This window comes from Pseudorca crassidens, chromosome 6 (genome assembly GCF_039906515.1).
Source record: "Pseudorca crassidens isolate mPseCra1 chromosome 6, mPseCra1.hap1, whole genome shotgun sequence".
In the NCBI taxonomy this organism is placed as follows: Eukaryota; Metazoa; Chordata; class Mammalia; order Artiodactyla; family Delphinidae; genus Pseudorca; species Pseudorca crassidens.
The window spans coordinates 84733515-84755668 of NC_090301.1; the positions used below are offsets into that span (position 1 = coordinate 84733515).

Consider the following 22154-nt stretch of genomic DNA (forward strand, 5'->3'; position numbering starts at 1 on the left):
ATTCTGTATTCCTGTATATTTTTCTCTCTCGTTTAATCTATCAGTTTGTTTGATTCCAAAATAAACAAACAAGCAATTTGAGTCTTATAGAGAGTGTATATTTTATAATCTCAGAGTCCACAAGAAACGTATTTATTGCAGCAAATGGTTAGATTCCTGCTTGTGTGTCATGGGAACTGAATTTCTGCCCTAATGTTTTGGCACATCTTCAGTATACTTACCTCTGTAGGAGTGGTGTGTATCCACAATTATGTTCTTTGAAAAGAATCTTTGTACTGGAAAATCCCATTGAGACGTAGCATCGCGTTTCCAAGGGTGTCTTGGGACAAGAAAGAATGGGGCAGTAATATACAACCACTTGGTTACATCATTCATACCAGAGAAATTATCATCCAACTGCTGACGGGGAACACTTGTACTTCTCTATTATCAAAGATTTTGCAAAACTGCTCAGCCCCCTCTATTCATTTCACTCCAGCTGTTCTAACACCAGGAATGAAACAGATTGTTTCATTCTATAAGTTTATGTTAAAAAGAACAATACCATCATTTGGGGGGCTTTTGAAGGGTTTTTTGCTCAGTTTGGACTGTGTGTGGAGCAAGCTCACTGCCTTATAACAAAGGTATAAAACTCAGTGGTGACAGGCAAGTCAAAGGCTAAAGAATTCCATTAAAGGAAGAAGCCTTAAATGATCAGCCATAAACAACAAGCGACTTCAGAAAGGAAGCAGGGAAAAGGTAAAGGAGACCGTGAGAAGGAATGTGCACTGGCTCAACACTGCATCCTTTTATAATCCTTTGGGAAAACTCCCTCGTAGGGCTCCAACGGCTCTTTCCTGAATTTGTCCTACATCAAAGAGCCACAAGCTCGTTCCTGCTGGAGCTTGTTTTTAGTACCTTTTAAGGGTGAATAGATTTGAGGGGTTTTGACACCAAAATATTAAAATTATTTTATATCAATTACCTGGTACTTTCTTGTCATGTGATCTTGAAGCATAAACCTTGCCCTCTCCTTGGGAATCTTCCATTTCTTCATATGATATTCCTCCCATATCTCACTTTCTGCATACAACACAAATATTCACCGGCCTTTCTTATTCTCCTTCATTCTTTTCACTTCTTACTCCCATTCTTCTTGAATGTCAAATACATGAATATACACTTCCACTCCTTTTTTCCACACCAATGGCAGACATGGCAAATTAGTCATGGAGATTTTATGGTATAGGAATTATTTTCAATATGTATTCCAGGAAGTTACCACTAAAAGAACAGAATTGAAAAGTGAGATAAAAAGGATTTTTGCATCGTTGGTCAGGAATGTGAAAACTTAAGAATCCAGAAAGCTCCCAAAATACTTCTCTGAATTTTGTGAAGAATATATTTCTATATTTGGTCGAATAATGATAGTAAAACTGATTGTCAAATCAAGATTATTATAGAAGGTAACAGTGTATCTTCACCTTGGCTCATCTTTTACTCCTAAAATATATAGATTTAGTACTTGAGGATTCCCATTGATTTTTTTTTTTTTTTTTTTTTTTTTTTTTGCGGTACGCGGGCCTCTCACTGTTGTGGCCTCTCCCGTTGCGGAGCACAGGCTCCGGACGCGCAGGCTCAGCGGCCATGGCTCACGGGCCCAGCCGCTCCTTGGCATGTGGGATCTTCCCGGACCAGGGCACGAACCCGCGTCCCCTGCATCGGCAGGTGGACTCTCAAACACTGCGCCACCAGGGAAGCCCTCCCATTGATTTTTGAAAGTGGTAATTTTCATACAAATAAAAAAAAATAAACTACTGTAAATTATAGAAAGCGATATAGTCTATGCCCCCTTTTCCCCTGCTCTCATTCCATCCTCAAGACCTGTACTGGTGTTAGCAGGGGGATTTGGTTCCACCTGTGAGAGAAGTGAGACAGTGTTAGAAGCTGTTACTTCCATATAGAAAGTTCTCTTTGGGGTGGCTTGTCTATCGGACCACATCTCATCTCGCTTTCCCCTCTCACAACACTAATGGGGTCTGGGGTCTTCTTCCTTCTAATTAATGACAAAAAAAAGGAATCCTTGAGGCTCACACATAGGTCAAGTTCGGTTCACAGCAAATAGACTACATACAGCATTGGTTTCCATCTGAAATTACTAATAAGGGTATATATTTCTAGCATATTCTCTTTCCTACATATATTCCTACAATTCACACAGTGGAGATAAATGGCTATAGGCAAGGATTTAGTCATCCTGATCTTGGCCACACAGTCACAACAAATAAGACAATGTTTGTCACATTAAGGTGAGTGCACACAAGGTACGTGTGGGAGGACATAAGGAGAAGGATTTGAATGTCTTGATCCTGGCCATAAAGTAAGATAAGTATCAGGCAGTAAATTAGGCAGTTCATTATTCAGAGAGGACATTCAGTCCAAAAATAGATACCAAGGGAAGGCTCTTGATCTTCTGACTTGGGTTTCATGATTATAAATACAGTATTGTGTGGATACCCTCTCTGTGATAGGTTAAATTCCTGGCCTAAAGAATCTGAGAGCTCAGGCTGAGGTGCCTGGCTCTTATTTCTAGATCAACCTGACTTACTTCTTCTGTTGTTTTCCCTCCAACAAAACCACCTTCTTCATATTTCTGCTCTTGCTGCACATACATACACACACACGAAAACATCATTTAACAGAAACAAATATTAATCTAAAACCTACCCGAGGTTTCCTCACATGATTATGAGTCATATCTGGCTCCAATTCCTGGTGTTTCCTGAATTCTTCTTCACTGAATTGCTATTTAAAGCTCTACCTTTAAACCTGCCTTGGGTTTCTCAAAGCCCTTTCCCCTTAACACCCTCCCACCTTTCCAAAGCACCTACAAGCATAGGGCTAATTTTGCAACATTTTGTTTTGTTTTGATTCTGGAACTGTGGGTTTGAGTTATGGGGAAAGGGGTAACATGTCAGCCAAATACATTTAAGTTGCTTTCGAGACATTCCTGTCCTTACAGGCCATGGTGACCACACCACCACTAGACGAAGCTGCCCTGGATTCTCAAGGAACCTGGTGAGAAAGCATCAGGATGGGAGAAAACTTACTTTGCACTATTACTAGGTAGAGGATCCAGCATATTCACACACATATTAACCATTGAAAACAGCAGCCTTTACATGTCTATCTGGATCACTGCTGCTTGAAGATACAGTGAGCAGACCTATCTTTCCTTTCCCACTGCAAACTCTAACTCCTTTTAACCTTAATCTGAGCTAGGTACTTCCACAGCGAAGTGAACAGGGCAGACCAATGGGTTGTGCAAAGAAAATATTAGCCATTCTAGTGGCGTGCTTTTAGACTTTAAATTCTATTGTCTGTGTCTTATTAATTGTATATTTATCAAAGTTATAAAAATAAACACCCAAACAAATATACATTGTGAGAGTATAACCCCAATTGTTTATGGCTTCAAAATAGTGGGAAGTCTCTGTTCCTGAACCACTTTCTGATGACATGTATTCAGGGAATGTTCTCAGGGGAGTGGCAGCCTCTCCTCCACTTTATTGAGACACCCGTGCAGGCTTTCTATGGGGCCGGCTGACTTCTGAGGGAGTTTTTCACCTGATCTTTGTGGTATCACCATTTCTTCTGCCTTTTTGTGGCCTCTCCCCTTCTTCCGCCATCCCTCCTCCAATGTATCTTTGCTCAAGGAGCAGAGCAGAACAAAAGGTATTTCCCTCTCTCCTGAAAGATGTCTTGTGACTGAACAGATATTGTGTTCCCTCTCCCTCTCCTGCTCATATTAAGAGAAGTTGACTGCTCTGAGGTATGTTCCGGATCCATGATGCTGATAGGAAAGAAACGCATCCTGTCAAGAACCTATTCTTGGGCATGTGGGATAAGTCTCCAATGTTACAGAACAGGGAAATCCTTGGATTCTGAAGTAAAGCATTTGCCAGTTCTAACCTGAATGAGCTGGATTTTAAACCTAATGCTTGCATTACGTGGCACAGTCCTTTCCCCTTCCCTATTTCTGTTTCCAGACTGTGAAACGTCAGAACCAGGAATCACGAGATCTGCTTTATATTTGAATTCTCTACTCAGTGTGCCCAGTACCTCACCTTTAGTAGCCTTTCAATGAATATTTGTGGATTTGGCAGGATTTACTTTAAGATAGTAATTTACACTAATCTAAGGCATTGGTTCTCCAACCTTAGCATGAGTCAGAACCAACTGGAAAGCTTTTTAAAACACAGATAACTGGACCTCAACCCAAGAGATTCTGATTCAGTAGGTCTGGGGAGAGACCCTGGAATCTGTATCTGTTCTTTCAAATTCCCAGGTGGTGCCGATTCTGCTGATTAGGGACCACACTTTAAGAACCACTGATCAAAGAAGTGTGCTATCTATTCTCTGTAAGGATAGAAAAAAGGAAAGATCTAGGAATAGAAAGATCAGATTCATTTTTAAATGTTTATGTCCTTCTAATAATAAGACGATGTTATATTTCTAATTACGGAGAACAAACTGTATAAAAACTAAAAGTGAATAAATTTGGAATTACTTAAATTACGTTTTCTCTGTTATATGACAAATAAGGATAATTAAAGACTTGGCTTAACAGTCACAATAATATAGGTGATGTATATAAAGTATATCATTTAAAAATTAGTTTCAAAGAGAAAATCTTATTTCTTTTGGACAACAGCCTTTCAAGTTATATGTAATCATTCACATTTTACAAGTGAAGAGAAAGTTCAGAGTTGTTGAGTAAGTTTGGCCCAAAGCCAAACAACTCCTAAGTAGTGAAGTTCACATTGGCACTGGAGCAAGCTGTTTTCATCCTATTTTCCATCTTCTATCCCACTTCTCCAAAGTCTGATATTTCTGTTTTGTGATGTCCCCAAGACTAACTAGAGTGTAAAACAGAATATTAAGCAGGCCATCATCAAGGGAGTAAAGTGTGAACTGGAATTAGAGGACCTGGGTTCCAGACTCTTCTTGTCACTAATTAACTGGGAAAGCATGGGCAAGTGTGTTAACCTCTATGTGTCTCAGATTCATCATCTATAAATGAAAATAATAAAATCTGCTTTATCTTCTTCATAAGACTGTGTGAAAATCAAATTTTATAATGTAGTTTTAATTTAATCTATTTATTCATACCACCCTTATTGCATAAAGGATCTAGAGAGGTTTTTCTATATAGAAAATAGCTTAGAAATGTATAAAGTATATTAGAAATTTAAGGTCTGATGATTAGGCAGAATGAGATTATAACTTGTATTAATATAGTTTAGCTGTCTCTGAATGGAATACAAAGATAGATTAGATTAATCATTAATATTTAAGGCACTTAGAGCAAGTTATAAAATAAACAAAGAATATGGAATGACCTAGTGAGGGTTATAATCTACTCGCTGGAACTATTAAGAGTAGGGAAAAAATGCTACAAGTGGTTCCATACTCTGAAATAAGAACACAATTCTGGTACAAGGAAGGGAACATCAGTAGTGCAGCTGTTTCCCCAAAGGGGGGAAAATTTGAATCAACCTTTCTCCTACCGACTTCCCTGCTTTCTTCCCTTCAAATGCTTTCCAAAAAGTTTTGAAATATGTCTTCTGAAATTCATATTTGTTCAATATTCTCATATAATTTATTTTGCATCTACCAACATGATATTCTAAATGGAATTTTAATTTGAAGTATTTCTTTTAATGACCCTAACAACATTGACTTGCTAGTGAGTACTCTCATGTATTATTTCTAGAAGCCCAGCCCTTGTCTAGTTATGTTCACTTCCATTTAACTTAATTGAAACACAGAATACTGAATCCAAAAGCTACCTTAAAACAACATTGAGTCCCCAGCCCCTCATTTCACAGATGAGGAAGAAAGAAGCCTAGACTAGTGGTTAAAAGCAGGTAGCTAGTTAATGACAAAGCTTCTACTAGAACCAAAGGATCCATCGTTCCCACAACAGCTTTCTCTTCACCATATCATGCTACACCTGCTGGAGTTTCCACTTTTATCTAGGAAGCTAAGAAACAAATCATAGGCCCTTCCTGAGAGGCAGAAAGTCCAGAAAAAAGTGCACAAAGTACAAAAAATATTTAGATGGGGCCAGACAATATGCATTGGAATCTTGGAATCTAAGTTTTTACTTAGCACTGACATGAGTCATGTGGCTTTACTTCAGTGAGCCTCAACTTATTCTTTTATGAAATGGGGACCCAAAATATCCACATTAGAGGATTTGTGGTGTGCTAGAACATGGCCAACTTTGCTCAGAGTACATTAGGTAAATAATAAATATATCTTCTCTCTGTTCCTCATTTCTCACACTGCTTCATCTTTCTGCAGGTAATACTTTCTGGTGATCATTATTTCTCTCCCTTGCATCTGTAGGATTCAATTCCTGGATCTTCCCTTCTCCTCTATGACTGTTCCTTTTTCACCTCCTATGCGGGTTCCCCTTCCCCTTCAGTCCTTACTCTTTCACCATGAGCAAGCCCAGATCCCCTTCCCTTTTCCCCTCTGAATCTTCTTTTACAAACTTCTTTCAGGGCATTCACAATGAGTGGGAGTTGCTTATAGTGAAAAGGTGATGCCAGCAGTATCCTTCTTCCCCCTGTAGTCTGAGGACCCTTTCAACAGACTCTAAACATGCTCTTCGTAACCATTATCCAGGCATTTGGAAAACTGGTAATGACATATTCCCAACCTGGCTAATAAATGCCTCAACAGTGTGAATATTAAATTTCAGTTTTTATTCAATTCTTGTTTCATGCATAATATTTTCAGTTTTAGGAAGTCTTCCTTATATACCTGTTGCCACAGCAAGATGTGTGACACTTGTCTGAGTTCCACTTTGACCTCTCACCTGTGTTGAAATATAAAGTTTGAAAGAATAAGTAGAAATAAAGGATATTTGTAAGAAAGCCAGAGAATCATTCACTTGAAAATATCTCCATTATTTTGAAACTCTGAGAAGTCGCCAACATCATTGCAAGATTTGGCTTGTGTACACCTGGAAAATATGAGGCTTTAATATTTCATGTTGACAGTCCAGCTTCACTTCCCCCGGGGGTTGGGGGGAGGCTAAACTACATGTGTTAAACCTCTTGCTAAACTATAACTCAGCCTATGCCACAGGGGCTTCTTGGTGGCCTCTTAGTCTTTCAATATTCACCCCCTTCCTTTTCAACCAATATGAATTTATTTAGCCATTCCTAAATTGGAACAAAGTACCATTCAGGGTCAGCTTTAGCCCCAGGTACAGAAGGCAGATATTTATAGGGTATGATTTTTAAAAGTCCAAAAGCATCCTACAGAAAATACTTTCTCTAATAGCCTTATTGAAATTCCCATATTAGTCACTTCCTTGGAATGAAGCAGTGAGAAAAAAATTATCTGTTAATATATACAAGCTATCTTAAAGTCATGGCACATAAAGCCCCTTTCATTTACTGGTCAAACTAGATAATTAGTCACTTAGAAGGACTGAAGAGAGGAAAACTATGATAGGAAAGTGGAGGAAAAACAAGGCTCAGGGCACGTCCAAGCTTGGAAAGGAAACACGACCTGAACAGATGAAGGAAATGATAGAAAGGAGATATCACTAGAGACACCCCTCATGACCTTAAAATTATGGCTTGGGACCAACCCCAATGCTAGATATCTATACTTCCATCTGTCCATCCATTCATCCATGTGACAAGTGTTTAATGAGTAACTTTGTACAAGGCACTGTGATACTACACTAAGGACACAACGATGAAAAGAACTCAAGTCTTTATCCTTAAAGAGTTTACAAAGGAATAAAAGCATACAAATAAAATTTACAAGTCAGAGTCTTAGATGCTGTAATAGATATCAGCTCATGGTGCTAAGAAATGGCATTTATGTATTACCTTGTGACAGACACGGTTCTATAGATGTATTATTCATTTAATTCTTCCAACAATGTTCTAAGATAGATACTATTATCGAGCCCATTTTACAAGTGAGAAAATGGTGATAGACCTTAAGTAACTTGGCAAAGTCTTACAGATAAAAAGAAACAGGATTGGGATTTGAGCCTAGGCTACCTTGCTCCAAAATCCATATTCTTAATGCTATGTTGCATAGCTCTCAAGAGCCCATAGGAGTTAGAGCCAAACTAAAATAAAATCCTTCAGAACTAAATATGAGAAATATTACACAGATTCTAATGATCATTCCTATTGGAATTTTCAGCTAGTCACGAAAGAAACGTAGGGTTATTATAGTCATTGCTTCACTCTCTAGAGCCTCCGTATAATCAACACGACTGGCTGCAAGCTTTAACATCAAGCCTATTCATTGATGATCTGTATCCTCAAGGGTTAAGAAGGGTTAGTAGGACACCGCTGAGTTATTACGATTTGACCATTTTCCTTGTGAGTAGAGACAGGCTGGGGCATTTCTTGGGCTCACCAAGGAAACAGATGATGAAAAAAAGTATAGGGAGGCCAGTGAAGATTTGTGAGCAAGACAAATTTTGTCAGGGTACAGGGAGGAGACCTAGGAGACTGTAGCATCTAATTTGATACACTTATAAGCCACAAACATGTCTGAATGACCAAGAGCCAGCTACCGCCACAAAATAACCAGGATAGGTTTGGAGTCAGCAGGGAAGAGCTGGGAAGAGGGCCAGGCCGATAATGAAAGGGGGCATTAAGGTACACATTAAACTCTCCAAAGGGAAAAAAATAAGCAAAATTTCCAAGACACCCCTAACAAAAAGTTGAAGTATTAACATTTTTGCTAAAGCAGCAAAAATGGCAAATTTGATGGTTTCACTAAGTACATTATATTGCTTTTTTTCTTGACGCGGGGAGGTGGGAAAGCTTCACTGAGTAATAGTAAGTGAGAATGTAAGAGACTTTTCCAAAGTGGTACATCAACCAATTACTTGAAGTTTGAAGGGAGCAGTTTATTTTTCTGGCATTAAGAACTCAGCATATTTGGGGCTGGCATCCAATGGCTGAGTCCAGTTCCCTGAGCGACGTGGGATTCCAGATGGGAGAGAAGCTGTCTTATTTCGAGGAGTAAAGCTGCCATCAGAACCCAGGGAGCTTGAGTGAAATTTCAGACATCTGATTTTGTCAGAGTTCGGATTCCTCTCCTTTGAAATGCCCTGCCTTAATAAGCACTTTAACCCATTGTCAATCTTTCCAGCGAACATGTCTCCCTGTGATTGGGAAAATTAATGAACAGGCACTAGCTAATATAATTAAACCCAAACACTCCTGATTTCAGCATTAAGAAAAAGCCACTGCCCTGATTTTCTCTTGACAACACAAAAGTCTGGCCATCCCCAAACTGTTTAATTATTGAAACGAACGGTAACAGTACACTGGATAGGGGCAGAGGTCGCTGAACAGTACTGCAAGTCAGAAGGCATGCAGGGCTGACAGAGGGCCTGCCGACGCCTTGGGCTGCAGCTCCAGACCCACACACTTTTTCTCAGGCAGCCAGCCTCTGATAGGTAGCTTGATAGCGGGACTAATTTGCTCGTATTCCAAAGGTCCAACGGTGCTTGCTTGTTTTAAGACAAGCCAAAGTATGCTCTGGTGAGCACCACGACATTGCAATTCCCATGCCCTACCACATTCCTCTTTCCGATCCCAGGCGTTTTTTTTTTTTTTTTTTTTTTTTTTTGTCTCCCTACGTGCTGTCCAGGATGTAGACAAAATGAATTCCAAGTGACCTATGTAGGGGTGGCTTTTTTTAGAAACAAACAGCAAATTAAGAAGGGGAAACAAAATCCTGTTCTCACTTTTTTTTTGGAGGGGGTGTATATGTTTATTTTCTCAGAAACATTTTCTGGCAGTGACAACAGAACTCAGTTCTACGAAAGTATCTTTCCCTCCCCTACCCACCCCCCAAATTTCAAAATACTAAATATTAACCCTCTATTTTGCTTAACTTCTTCTCTGCCTCTCAGATCTAATAGAACCTATATCTTTCTTCAAACAGTGATGTCCAATATTCTATGATTCTAGAATAATCCCATCTCCTGGAAAGGAGGGATTTATTTTTTCTCTAGTATGTCATTAATAATATTTAGGCTCTTACCAAAGATGATGGGGGGAATAAAGCTGGAAAATGTTACTAGATATATTAATATGAGATACATCAGAGTAAAAGTGAGATTTTCAAATGTTATTATTTAATATTCAATATTATTATTTAATAATCAAGAAAAATTATAAAAACAAGTATTCAATGGTTTAATAAAAAGAAAATTTCTAAACATTTTGTGTGCTCTGGATTACGAAAATATTTTTTTTTAAAGAAAAAATAACTCTCAGAAGTAATGGAGTCTTTGGTAGAATCAGACACAAACTTGTTCCCAATCTTCCGATTTAACACGGTTCTCTTGGATGCTGCCCCTACCCCACTCCACTAGTAACAACGGACCCGTTATTCCTCTTACCTTACTAAAACTTGCTCTAAGCCTATGTAATGATAAAGCTTGAAAGGGGCTTGGTAATCTTTTAATAATAGAATTTGAATACGTGGCCTCCTTTTAAGACTAGCAACGGTAATGGGAGGATTAGATATTGTCATATATGCATACCATTTTTATCCAAACTGAACACCTTTGAGAGTGAAAACGGAACAATTAATGATTGAACTGGGACAAGAGGCCTAAGCCAGAACTATTCCAGGTAAAATGGGACACGTTATGTATTTATCTAAATATTTGATAGTAAAGAAATTCATGTTTAGACATAAGGTACTGTCCCCTTATTCCAAGACCCCCATTGGATGTCTGAAACCACTGATAGTACCAAATCTTATTTATACTATGTTTTTTCTATACATACATCCTTATGATAAAGTTAATTTATAAATTTGGCAGAGTAAGAGATTAACAATGACTAATAATAAAATAGAACGATTATAAAACTATACTGTAACAAAAGTTATGTGAATGTGGTCTCCCTCTCTCAAAATAGCTTATTGTACAAATTTAATGCCTTTTCAATTTTAACTAAGCACTTAGCCCACGCTGTGGCCATAACTTTTGCAGTTTGGGGTGCAACAGCAAAACTACTTCAAATTTATTTTTCTCTCTTCATAAGTTCGTGGATAGAAGATCTGTTCATTCCACAGATCTTAGCAACCTCAGCACACCATTCTTTTTCTTTCTTTGTTAGGTCAAGAACTTCCACCTTTTTGCTTAAAGGAAACACTTTACGGCTCCTCTTTGGCATATACTAGTTGCCAGCATCACTGCTTTGCACTCTGAGACCAATACTGACTAAAATAAGGGTGACTTGAAAACAAGCACTGTGATACCAAAAAGGCTGACCTGACAACGAAGACGGCTACCAAGTGACTAATGGGGAATATGCTGGACCAAGGGATGATTCACCTCCTGAGTGGACAGAGCAGGAGGGCTCCAGATTTCACCACGCTACTCAGAAAATGCCACAATTTAACACTATGAATGGTTTCTTTCTGGAATTTTCCATTTAATATTTTCAAACTGGGTAACTAAAATGACAGAAAGCAAAACCTTGCATAAGGAGGGACTACTATACATTAGATGACTGGATCTGCCATTTTCTTAGCCAGACTACTCCCTTTGCCTTTTTCAGTTACAGCTCCCATCCCTTAAGCTGAACTCCTGGATAAACACTGCCAGCCTCCTAGGTTCTCAGCTCAAGCTTTGCCAGCACCAAATAGTCTCCAGTCTTCCCAGACAGACTTGCTGGGACCCAGTGAAATTTTAGTATCTGCGGGCCAGAGTGAGAGCTCTCTACCATCGCTCAGCAGCCCCTCTATCCTAGTCTAGCTGCCCAGGAGCCAAGAATCCCCATGTGAGAAAACTTCGTGGATTATGCTTGGGGGAAACAATAAGGACGTGTGAAAATGTAGTAAGAATCTATTATAAACTGACTTAGTAGTACAAGAATTTAGTATCATGGGAAAAAATCCTAAACTCCACAATATTATAGCACAGAAACTTGGCACTGCCATGACGAATTTGGTTGTAGCTGCCTCCAGATACAGCTGTGATAGCGAAGGTTCCTGGCGGTCCCTTTGGATACATTTTGTGAAAATGTAAAGAATGGCTAGCAGTGGGTTTCAAACTTTAGTATTTATTATAAGAACCACCTGGGGTCCTTAGTTAAAATGGTTCCTGGGTTCCCTCCCCCTCAGCAGGTTTGATTAGATGCCTAAGAATCAACATCTTTAATAAGCCCATCAGGTGGTTTAGATATAAGGGGTCCATGCAAACAAAAGCACTGGTAAAGGCTTCATCTTTCTCAGTCATTCTCTTACCAATACACAAGATGCCAGGAGCCTGTAAGTAGCCTCTTCTGGTTGCCTAGAAGGCCTCATGTACTGGGAGGGATGTACAGACCTACCTAAGACTGGGAAAGAGACTCCCTCATTCCTATAAAAGTGGCATGGTGTGTGTCCTGAGAAAATAGACCAATTTGGGCATAGACTTAAAATTAAGAACTAAGCTCAGTCTCCAGAGAAATAATGTTAAGTATAGACTAAACCCCATTCAAGAAGAAACTGGGATTCCCTTTATGATCTAGCCTTGGCAAAGAAAAGTTAAAATGTGGCTCAGCCACACCAGCGATGTACAGGAACAGACTGCAGGGAATACAAATGGAAATTACTGTTAGGGAAACAACTGAATTTTTCAAATAAGGTGAGTTTTCCTTGTTGGTTGTCTAATTTAACATTCCAATAGGAGAAGAAATCCAGCGTCTGAAAAGTGTACTTACTCCATTCTTTAAATAGCATCACAGCTTTTTTCATTTCTCTCCACACTGCGTTTTGTTGTTTTTGTCTCGGAGACTTGAAGGCAGGGCCAGGACTTGCACTGGGAGGCCTGTGGATTACAGGAAATAATGACCTGTATATATTTAGTTGTTCAAAGGAAATTAGAGTAGCCTGATTTTTATTATTCCCCATTGCCCCATGTTCTCTGGTGTAATAACTTGCCCTATTCTCTAATTTACTTTTACATCATCCAAAATGTATACCATTTAGCCCAAGATTCTCCCATGACCAATCAGGACCTGCTGCTAGCTAGGTTAACAAAACCTTCCAGGGAATGGGAAGCCATCCTAATGCAGGCCAGCCAAAGACACCAAAGAGCTGATCTTTCTGGAGAGTATGTGAACTGGAGAAAGTAATTTACCAACTTCTCCCCTTAGGTAGCCAGTGACCACTGGATGCCCCTGCTACTGAATGTGACAGCTAACCTTTTCGGGACCGGTATCATTTTAGATTAACCTTCTGTAAAAGTGTGTAGGCAATTTCCTTACATTAAGTTTTTAATTGTTAGTCTATCAGTGTATTTACAGTGGCACTGCATCTCTGTCCTGACTTTTGTTCTTTTTTCCCCAACTCTTACCACCAAGTTTGTATATTCTCTTTAATGTTAATATCCAAAATCTGAAATTCATCTGCTTATATTTTTAATTTAGAGGAAGAAACTTTTCTGATTCGGATTTTTTTTAAGAATTATGATTAGATATTTAAATTATGTTTTTATTGAGATTTTCTAGCACCTATCATCTGTATTTGCTAGAATACTGGGGGGAGGGAGGGCCATGGTGGGAAATATTTTCTTATTGGAGAGGAATATCATAATATCTTCAGAACATTTACAACTTATCAGCTTTTCTTTTCATTATAACTCTATATAGTTTACAGACACTTCAAGATGAAAGTAACATTTGAAAGGTAGGCAAAATTGATTTTTGTAGATTCAGTGTGTTTTTTGGGGACATTTAATGAAGTTTTGTGGATTCTCTCAATTCTGTTACAATAGTTTAACTTGTATACTCTTTAACTGCTAGGATTTGGCAGGGTAAAAATGAAGAGAAATAGTAAGTAGTTTTAATAATCATAACTTCTGAAAATCACTCCAACAGGATCATATTTTAAGAGCTCAATAAATGTGGCCTTTATAAAGTTTTCTTCATCCCTCCCAAAACATTTCTTTTCAGTCTGGGCAGTTGCCTCATTATTAAATAGGGTCTCTATTCCAAAACAAACTCAAGTCACTCGTATTCATTTTATTTTAATTTTCTTTAGTCTCATATATTGTAAGATTAATTATTCGTTTTGTTTTGTCCCCTCCCTGCCCCTTCTGAAGCAGCAGAAATCCACCTCATTTTCCTACTTACAATTTCTTAAAAAGAACATTTTTCCTTTTTTAATACTTTCTCAAAGTTGATACCTCAGAATGTCCCTCACTTCTTCTTAAAATACTCCCAACTCTCCTAAAATATTAATCTCTGGTTCTGGTTCAAGACACAATTTTTATAACACTTGCTACTTTATAGTAACTTTAATGACTGAACCATACTTTATTATCAGAGTTTAGGTAGTTTCTTTCACCAAATCACCTGCCATGATCTAAAATCTAATCTTAGGTAACATGATGACTTGACTGGGTCTGTATTCAGAGGTTGCAGAAATTCTTTCTGGATTCTCTGGCTCATTAAACCTCCAAGGACTTCTGAGCTTCAGGCAAATCTGGGATATGAATAGTTTATACCTCAGTGTGTATTTAAATCAGCCAATGCTCATCCTTTCCAGAAAGTTCACCAGATAGGTGGCTGATGGTGGGGTCAGGGGTGAGGGAGGTGAATAGGGAATAATGTAGTGAAGCGGAGAAGAGAAATACTGATTGTTTTCTCTGCAGCAACAAAATTATTCAGTTGCCAAATGTCAAGTGGAAAATATTTATTCTCATTGATTATATTCATTCCAAAATGATTCCATAGGGAATCATGAAAAAATCATGGCATGACAGATAATATATAGAATTATTTCTTTCAAGATAGAAATTTGTGTTTTTCCCTCCCCCTTTTTCCTGTAGGTTTATATACAGAATTTCAATTCTGTTCCATTTAGCTTTATGTTTGTCCTTATGCCAGTACCAAATGGTCTTGATTAATGTAGCTTTGTAGTAAGTTTTTTTTTCCACATCTTTATTGGAGTATAATTGCTTTACAATGTTGTGTTAGTTTTTGCTGTAAAACAAATTGAATCAGCTATTATATATACATATATCCCCATATCCCCTCCCTCTTGAGCCTCCCTCCCACACTCGCTATCCCACCCCTCATCACAAAGCATCGAGCTGATCTCCCTGTGCTATGCAGCAGCTTCCCATTAGCCATCTATTTTACATTTGGTAGTGTATGTCTGTCAATGCTACTCTCTCACTTCGTCCCAGCTTCCCCTTCCCTCCCTGTATCCTCAAGTCTGTTCTCTACATCTGCATCTTTATTCCTGCCCTGCCACTCGCTTCATCAATATCGTTTTTTTTAGATTCCATATATATGTGTTAGCATACGGTATTTGTTTTTCTCTTTCTGACTTACTTCAGTCTGTATGACAGACTCTAGGTCCATCCACCTCATGTAGTAAGTTTTTAAAACAGGATGTGTGAGTCCTTCAACTTTGTTCTTCTTTTCCAAGATTGGTTTGACTATTCTGGGTCCCTTGAATGAATTTTAGCACCAGTTTGTAAAAAAAAAAAAAACAAAACAATTGGGACTCTGAGAAAGATTGTGTTGAATCTGTAGATCAATTTGGGGAGTATTGCCATCTTAACGATATGACATTTTCTGATCCATGAACATCAGACGTCTTCCCACTTATTTAAACGATTCTTAATTTCTTTCAAAAATATTTGTTTAGTTTTAAGAGTATGAATTTTGTACTTCATTTGCTAAATTTATTTCTAAGTATTTTATTTTTTCTTGGATTTTTTTCTTAATTTGGTTTTCAGATTGTTCATTGCTATTGTATAAAATACAACAGAATTTTGTATTTTGGTCTTGTACCCTGAACCCTAGCTTAACTCATTTATTTGCTCTGAATATTTCAGTGGATTCTTTAGGATTTTCTATATTGAAGATAATTACTTCTGCAAATACAGATAGTTTTAATTTTTCTTTTCCAATCAGGATGTCTTTTATTTCTTTTTCTTGCCTAATTACCCTTGCTAGAACTTCCAGTAAAATGTTAAATATAAGTGTCAAGAGTAACATCTTTGTCTTGTTCTTGATCTTAGGGAGAAAGCATTTAGCCTTTCACCCTTAAGAATGATGTAGCGAGGCATTTTTCATCAATGTCCTTCATCAAGTTAGGGAAGATCCCTTGGATGTCTAGTTTATTAAGTGCTTTTATCATGACAAAGTGTTGGACTTTGTCAAATGCTTTGTCTGCATCTATTGAGATGATCACGTAGTTTTTGTCCTTTATTCGATTGACATTGTGAATTCTATTATTGATTTTCAGATGTTAAGCCAACTTTGTATTCCTGGTATAAATCCCACTTGTTCCTGGTGTACTATCCTTTTTATATGTTACTGAATATGGTTTGCTAGTATTTTATTGATGAGTTTTTCATCTATATTGTTCTGTAGTTTACTTGTGATATCTTTGTCTAGTTTTTGTGTCAGAGTAATACTGGCCTCTTAGAATGAATTGGGAAGTGTTCTCTCCTATTCTAATTTATTGAAAGGTTCATGAAGAATTGGTACTACATCTTATTAAATGTTTGGTAGAATTTATTAGTGAAGCCACTTGGGTTTGGGATTTTCTTTGTAGGAAGGCTTTAAATTATTGATTCAATCTTTTACTTGTTATATGTTGCTCCTAACTGTATTTTTGCAGCTCTAAAATGGAGGCATTATTGTCTTATTTGCAAAACCCAAAATTCATTGAAAAATTGTCTTTGGTGGGTGTCATGTTGAGGGAGGATAAGGAGGAGAATTCCTCCAAATGAAGCAGCAAATAAGGAAGAGAAGAGACTTCCCTGGACTGAGGCAAGATGAGGAGTATCAGGCACTGTAGCATAGTACTGTGGATGGGTAACATGTTATGGAAGGGATGTGATGCAAGGAAAGACACTGGCCATGATGTTTGGTCTCCCAGAAACTCCAACTGCCTCTAGGGGCCCTGGGAGCTGCAGAGACACTAGACCTGAGGGTGCGTGTGTAGGCTGATACACATGGAGCCTCAACAGTACATACTGTATATAGCCTCAGCAACATATAATATAATGACTAATGGTTGGAGGAGTCCCCCCAAATTTTGGCTTTACCTAAAACCCATGGTAGAATAGGGGCTTTGTTGGATTTGAATTTATTTAAGGAAAATAAAAATAAGCATCTTAGTTTGTTGACTAAAATTTGTATCTGTTTCAGTGGGAAGCCATTGGCATGCTTTATCTTCATAGTTCTCCAAAACAGACCAGCCAGGTCTGACCAGTCCTTCAGCAAAGCTGAGTTATCTAGAAATTCTTCTAGGATTTCAGTCCCCTTTGGTGTAACATAGAGATTATGTTCCCTAATTCTGGAGCCAGAGTGCCTGGGATTAATGCTTGATTCAGATACTTAGCTGTTGTAGGACCTCAGATAATTAGTCTGTCTGTACCTCAGTTTTTTAGTTTTTTAAATAGGGGTAATCTATAATACCTAATGTAGTATCAATACCTACCATGAAGAGTTATATGGCAATTAAGTGTTATTTATTCCTTAGCTGCTATTACATTGGATATTATTCCAGAAATAACTAGTTGAAGAACTAAATTCTATGTCATGTGTGATTCTTACTGGAGTTATTAAATAGCCTCCCTTCTTCATCACTTTGACTTCTGATGTGGCACCATCCTTGCAATCACCAATTGTCAACATATCAGTCATCTTTTATTTTTCCTTTTCCACATTTTTGAAAGATCTAGAGGTTCTTCTTTTACATTACTTTCATGGTCCTTTCCTTTTCTTCATTTCCTCTCCTTTATTCTCATGTTTTTTAACTCAAACTGTTAAGAAACCCCCTTCAGGGTTGCCTTTTTTCCTGTGAGCACTTTCTGAGTGCCTATATTCATCAAGCTTGGTACTGGTATTTTAAATCTATTATCTCCAATCTATTATGTCAGAGCCCTGCAGGATAAGTATCACCATACTCATTTTAGAAATGAGGAAACTAGTGAAGAAAGGTTTGCGGACCTACTCCAGTTCACTCAGCTGATACATGGCATGTAGAGCACACAGATTTAGTCTTCTGAGTCTTAAGTCCATGTTGCCTCTTATCCTTCAAGCTACTGCCAAAGTAATTTAGCTATAGTGCAGCTTTGATTATAACACACCCATAAAATAAAGCCTAAACCCTCAGCCTTAAAATGCAAAGCCTGCTATAATCAGGCCCAAATATACATTTCCAGCCCCTCTACTCATTGATCCTTCTCACACCCAGTACACTCCAATCAAAACCCAAGCATGTCACATACTTCCCTGCAAGGATGCCTTTGTCCATGCCTGTCCCTTCTGCTAGATCATTCTTCTACCCAGTATCACCTCCACCGTAAGTGCTTTAAATCTCAGATAATTGTAAAATCTCCCCTTCTGTACTCCCATAGTAGTTCAGATATAGCCACCTTATAACTCCCGTCATTCTGCTTAATGTGGGAAAAATACCAGAGCGTCTGGGTTGGTGAACACATAGAGGTGCTGGGAGGCTTGACACAGCCTTCTGCATTCCCCACAGAGGAGGCAGCCCTAACATAGAACAAAGGGGTATCTTGCTACTTTTCTGCACAATCATCTATCATTTCAGTAAATCTGAATGACAGTGCCTGGCCTGAAGCTACCATCGGTGCAGTGCTTTGGGGCCCTAGTTCCATCTTGCCCATTTCATGGGCTTAGATTAAGATGATGGGAGGCAAGAGCCTTAAAGAGACCATGGAAATTGCTATATTAAATGCCAACTGCATGGCGAAGTAACTAGAAAAACGCTACAGATTTTTTTCAGGGTTTCAAGAGGTTATACAGCTCATGAATTTATTTGGCCCCAAGATCCTTCAAAAAGTCTGCAAATATTGAGGCTGTAAGATATGGCCAAGAGGTTCCAGGATTATGCTTCTGGAACCTGACAGTAGAACACCTTTCTCCTAACTCAGTCTTCTGGCTGGAGGCTGGGTGATGAACAATTCGGGATAAGACTTCCCTTCTCTGATGCCCTGTCTACATCATTCATCTGACTGTAGCAGCATTTGCAGGAGGGAGAGGAGGTGCTGTGAAGGTGGTAGTGATTAAAGTTACTACACAATACTTCCAAGTCATATTTTATCTCCAACCTTGACATCATTTTAATGTTTTATAGAGTGATTTCCTCACTTGCCCAAAGTTCATAATTGTCCAGATGCCTGACACACAATAGGCACTCAGCACATATGTGTTTAATAAATGAGAGAATGAATGAATAGCTAGTAGAAAACAACAATGCAAATGACAACACAAATTCTGAGTCCTAACCACACCTACTGAATCAGAATTTCCAGGGCAGAGGTCTAGTGATCTGTACACTTAACAAGCACACCCTGGATGAGTGTTATCATGCAAGTTTGGGGCATATCACCTTAGGACAGACGTTTCCAAACTTAACTACTTATCATAATTACCTGGTGAGTATTTAAGAATCATAGATTTCTGGGCCCTACTTTGGGCTTCCTGAATCAGGGTCTAAATATAGGAATCTATGTTTCTAAAACAGCTCCTCAAATGGTTCCAGCTGTATGAGTCACTACAGCAGAATATGTTGTGCTGAATTAACTCAAAAATGGAACTGAGGTCAGGCTTAATGAATAATGAGATCAGCTTTGCTCTTTAAAGAAAAAACTCTCGTTTGGGTGACACAGGTGTATGCATTTGTCAGAACTCATCAAATGGTACACTTAAGATGTGTGCCTTTCACTGTATGTAAATTTTATCACCAAAATATGTGAAAAGATATACTAGATATAAATTCTAGTAATGCCATGTGTGCTGTAGGGTTTAAGGATGAAGTATACTGATGGCTGGAATGTTCCTTGAAGTGCATCAAAAATCAAGGTGGATAGCTGAACAGATCAAGCAAACAGAGCATCATTATAGTATCTAGGTGGTGGGTGTTCACGCTATAGTCCTTTAAACTTATCTTTATACGTTTGAAAAATTTTATAGTTAAATGTTGAGGGGCCAAAAATAATAAAGAAAAATAAATACCAGAGAGAGGTGGGATTGAAAGGATATCAGGAGAAGAGAGTTTGAGGGAAAAGCTGAGATTTGACTGAGAAGAAGCCTTTCTGGATTCAGCTAAAGTAGACAAGTAAAGGAAAAACCAAGGATGATGAGGAAGACAACGGTAATAGAGAATAAAATTACATTGTTCTGAGAAAGGAACCAACTTGTCTCATTTTCCCACTCATTTGAACATATGCATCACGAGGCAAAGCGAAGGACATCGACATCGCCAGGTAAGAATTTTGGTAGCATAAGGTGCTTAGCTTCCATATGAAATTACTGGATTGGTGTGTTTTATACATTATATCTGGATATTAATTCAGAATATTTTGTGTGAGAGTGCCTATCCAGAATTGAAGATATTCCTAGGAACTAAGAGGGAAGGAAGAGGCTAGCAGTAGCCATATTCCATGTACTTAATTACTTGGACAGATTCATGGTGGAATACACTGATATGGATGTTACATGGTCATCTGTGAACACACTCTATGTTCCATCTTGGCCTAAAAGTACTGGAGTATGGAGAATGTGTCTGATCCACAATAACCAGCTTAGCACCTTTTCTATATTGGTGCAGGGTTCAGGATTATTTGGCAGTTGATAGAGGATTTTGAGCCTGGTATTATAAGGACCCACTAATGTTGAGTTAGGCAGGTGGAGGTGTGTTGAGTGTCTCTCCAAAATCATAAAGGGAGGCTCAGCATGCCTTGCGCCGGAGTTGGGTGTGGCACTGTATGTTTATAAGACTTTATGTGGACAGCTTAAGGTAGGGTTTTTCAAACTTGGCACTATTTACTTTCCGGGCCAGTTCATTCTTTGTTGTGTGGGCCAGTGCCCTGCCTTGTAGGATGTTTAACAGCATCTCTGGCCTCTACTCACCACATTCCAGTAGCATTCCTCCAGTTAGGACAATCAAAAATATCTCCAGATATTGCCAAATATCCCCAGCGGGGCAAAATTATGCCCAATTGAGAACAACTGGCTTAAGGCAATGGGCCGAGACAAGCATCTCAGGAGATTTGAATCCCAAAACTCATATAAACTACCTGGATGAAATGTCACTTTGAAGGAGCTTCCCGAAGAAGGAAAATTCAGGTATCAAAGAAACCACTTGGGAGTAAAGTTTAGAAGAGAATGGTAGGAAGTGAAGCCTAGAGCAATTCCTTCCCCCAGCTAGCTTACAGCTACTGTAGCCACAACAAGTCTGTTTCTGTAGGACTTAGGAGCTGGATGATTTCAGAAGGCCTGGCTGAGGTTAACACCTAGGAAAAAGAATTGTCCCTATGGAATACAGCCACACATATTTATGATGCATTCTTAGGACCAGGGTTTAAGACACAGTGAACTTGCTAAGAGATAGTCATAATGTAGCATCAAGGAAGCAAGGAGGGACGGGGTGGGATCTAAGCTAGTGGTACTCAGATGTCAAGGCAAAGCAGCACTCCTCTCTAGGTTCTAGGAGGACAGGTGTACAGAAAAGAGATGTAGAGAGGCATTATACCTGGCAAGAGCAAAGCCTGGTTCTCATTACCGTATAAAGATAGAAGCCTGAGTGATGTCTGAGGAAAAAACCAAGTTCTAGGAATGAGTAAGATTGAACCTGAGATTTCATGTGACCGGAGGCACTGCAGGGTTTGAGGGACGAGCTAGATTCTGGACTCAACCCTCAAGCCCAGAGGTAAGCAGGAGACACCATGTCAAGGGTGAGATAAGCAGTGATGGTGATTCAGAATGGGTGGACTCACCCCTACGCAGTCCTATTAGCCTGGTAGAGTGAGTCAGGAGAGGCTAACACTCCCTCTCTGCCCCAAGAATCACATCTTGGAAGGTTTTGCAATGACCTAGCTGAAACATTCAAGATATAACATTGTGTGAGGAGAAAAGGACACAAAACTGCGTGTGTGTGTGTGTGTGTGTGTGTGTGTGTGTGTGTATGGCACCTAGGAAACACCTTGGAAGGAAAGAATGCAGATACTCTAAGATGTAGGATAAGAGGGGGTCGTGTCTGATTGTTCTTTCTTCATACTTTTCTCTATCTTCTATGTTTTGGGTAATGAGTATGAAATATTTTTATAGTCACTT

At 38.7% G+C, this 22154-nt stretch overlaps 1 long non-coding RNA gene across 2 annotated transcripts in view; it reads right to left on the bottom strand.

Annotated features, from left to right (window-relative positions):
* The window catches only part of LOC137225883 (uncharacterized), a 193001-nt gene that overhangs the window by 85492 nt on the left and 85355 nt on the right, over positions 1-22154 (bottom strand). For both annotated transcript variants that reach the window (XR_010944070.1, XR_010944069.1), the window contains exons 2-4: positions 12765-12871; positions 965-1263; positions 222-319 (exon numbers count right to left, since the gene is read on the bottom strand). This is a non-coding gene — a long non-coding RNA (uncharacterized lncRNA). The remainder of the gene's footprint in view (positions 1-221; positions 320-964; positions 1264-12764; positions 12872-22154) is intronic.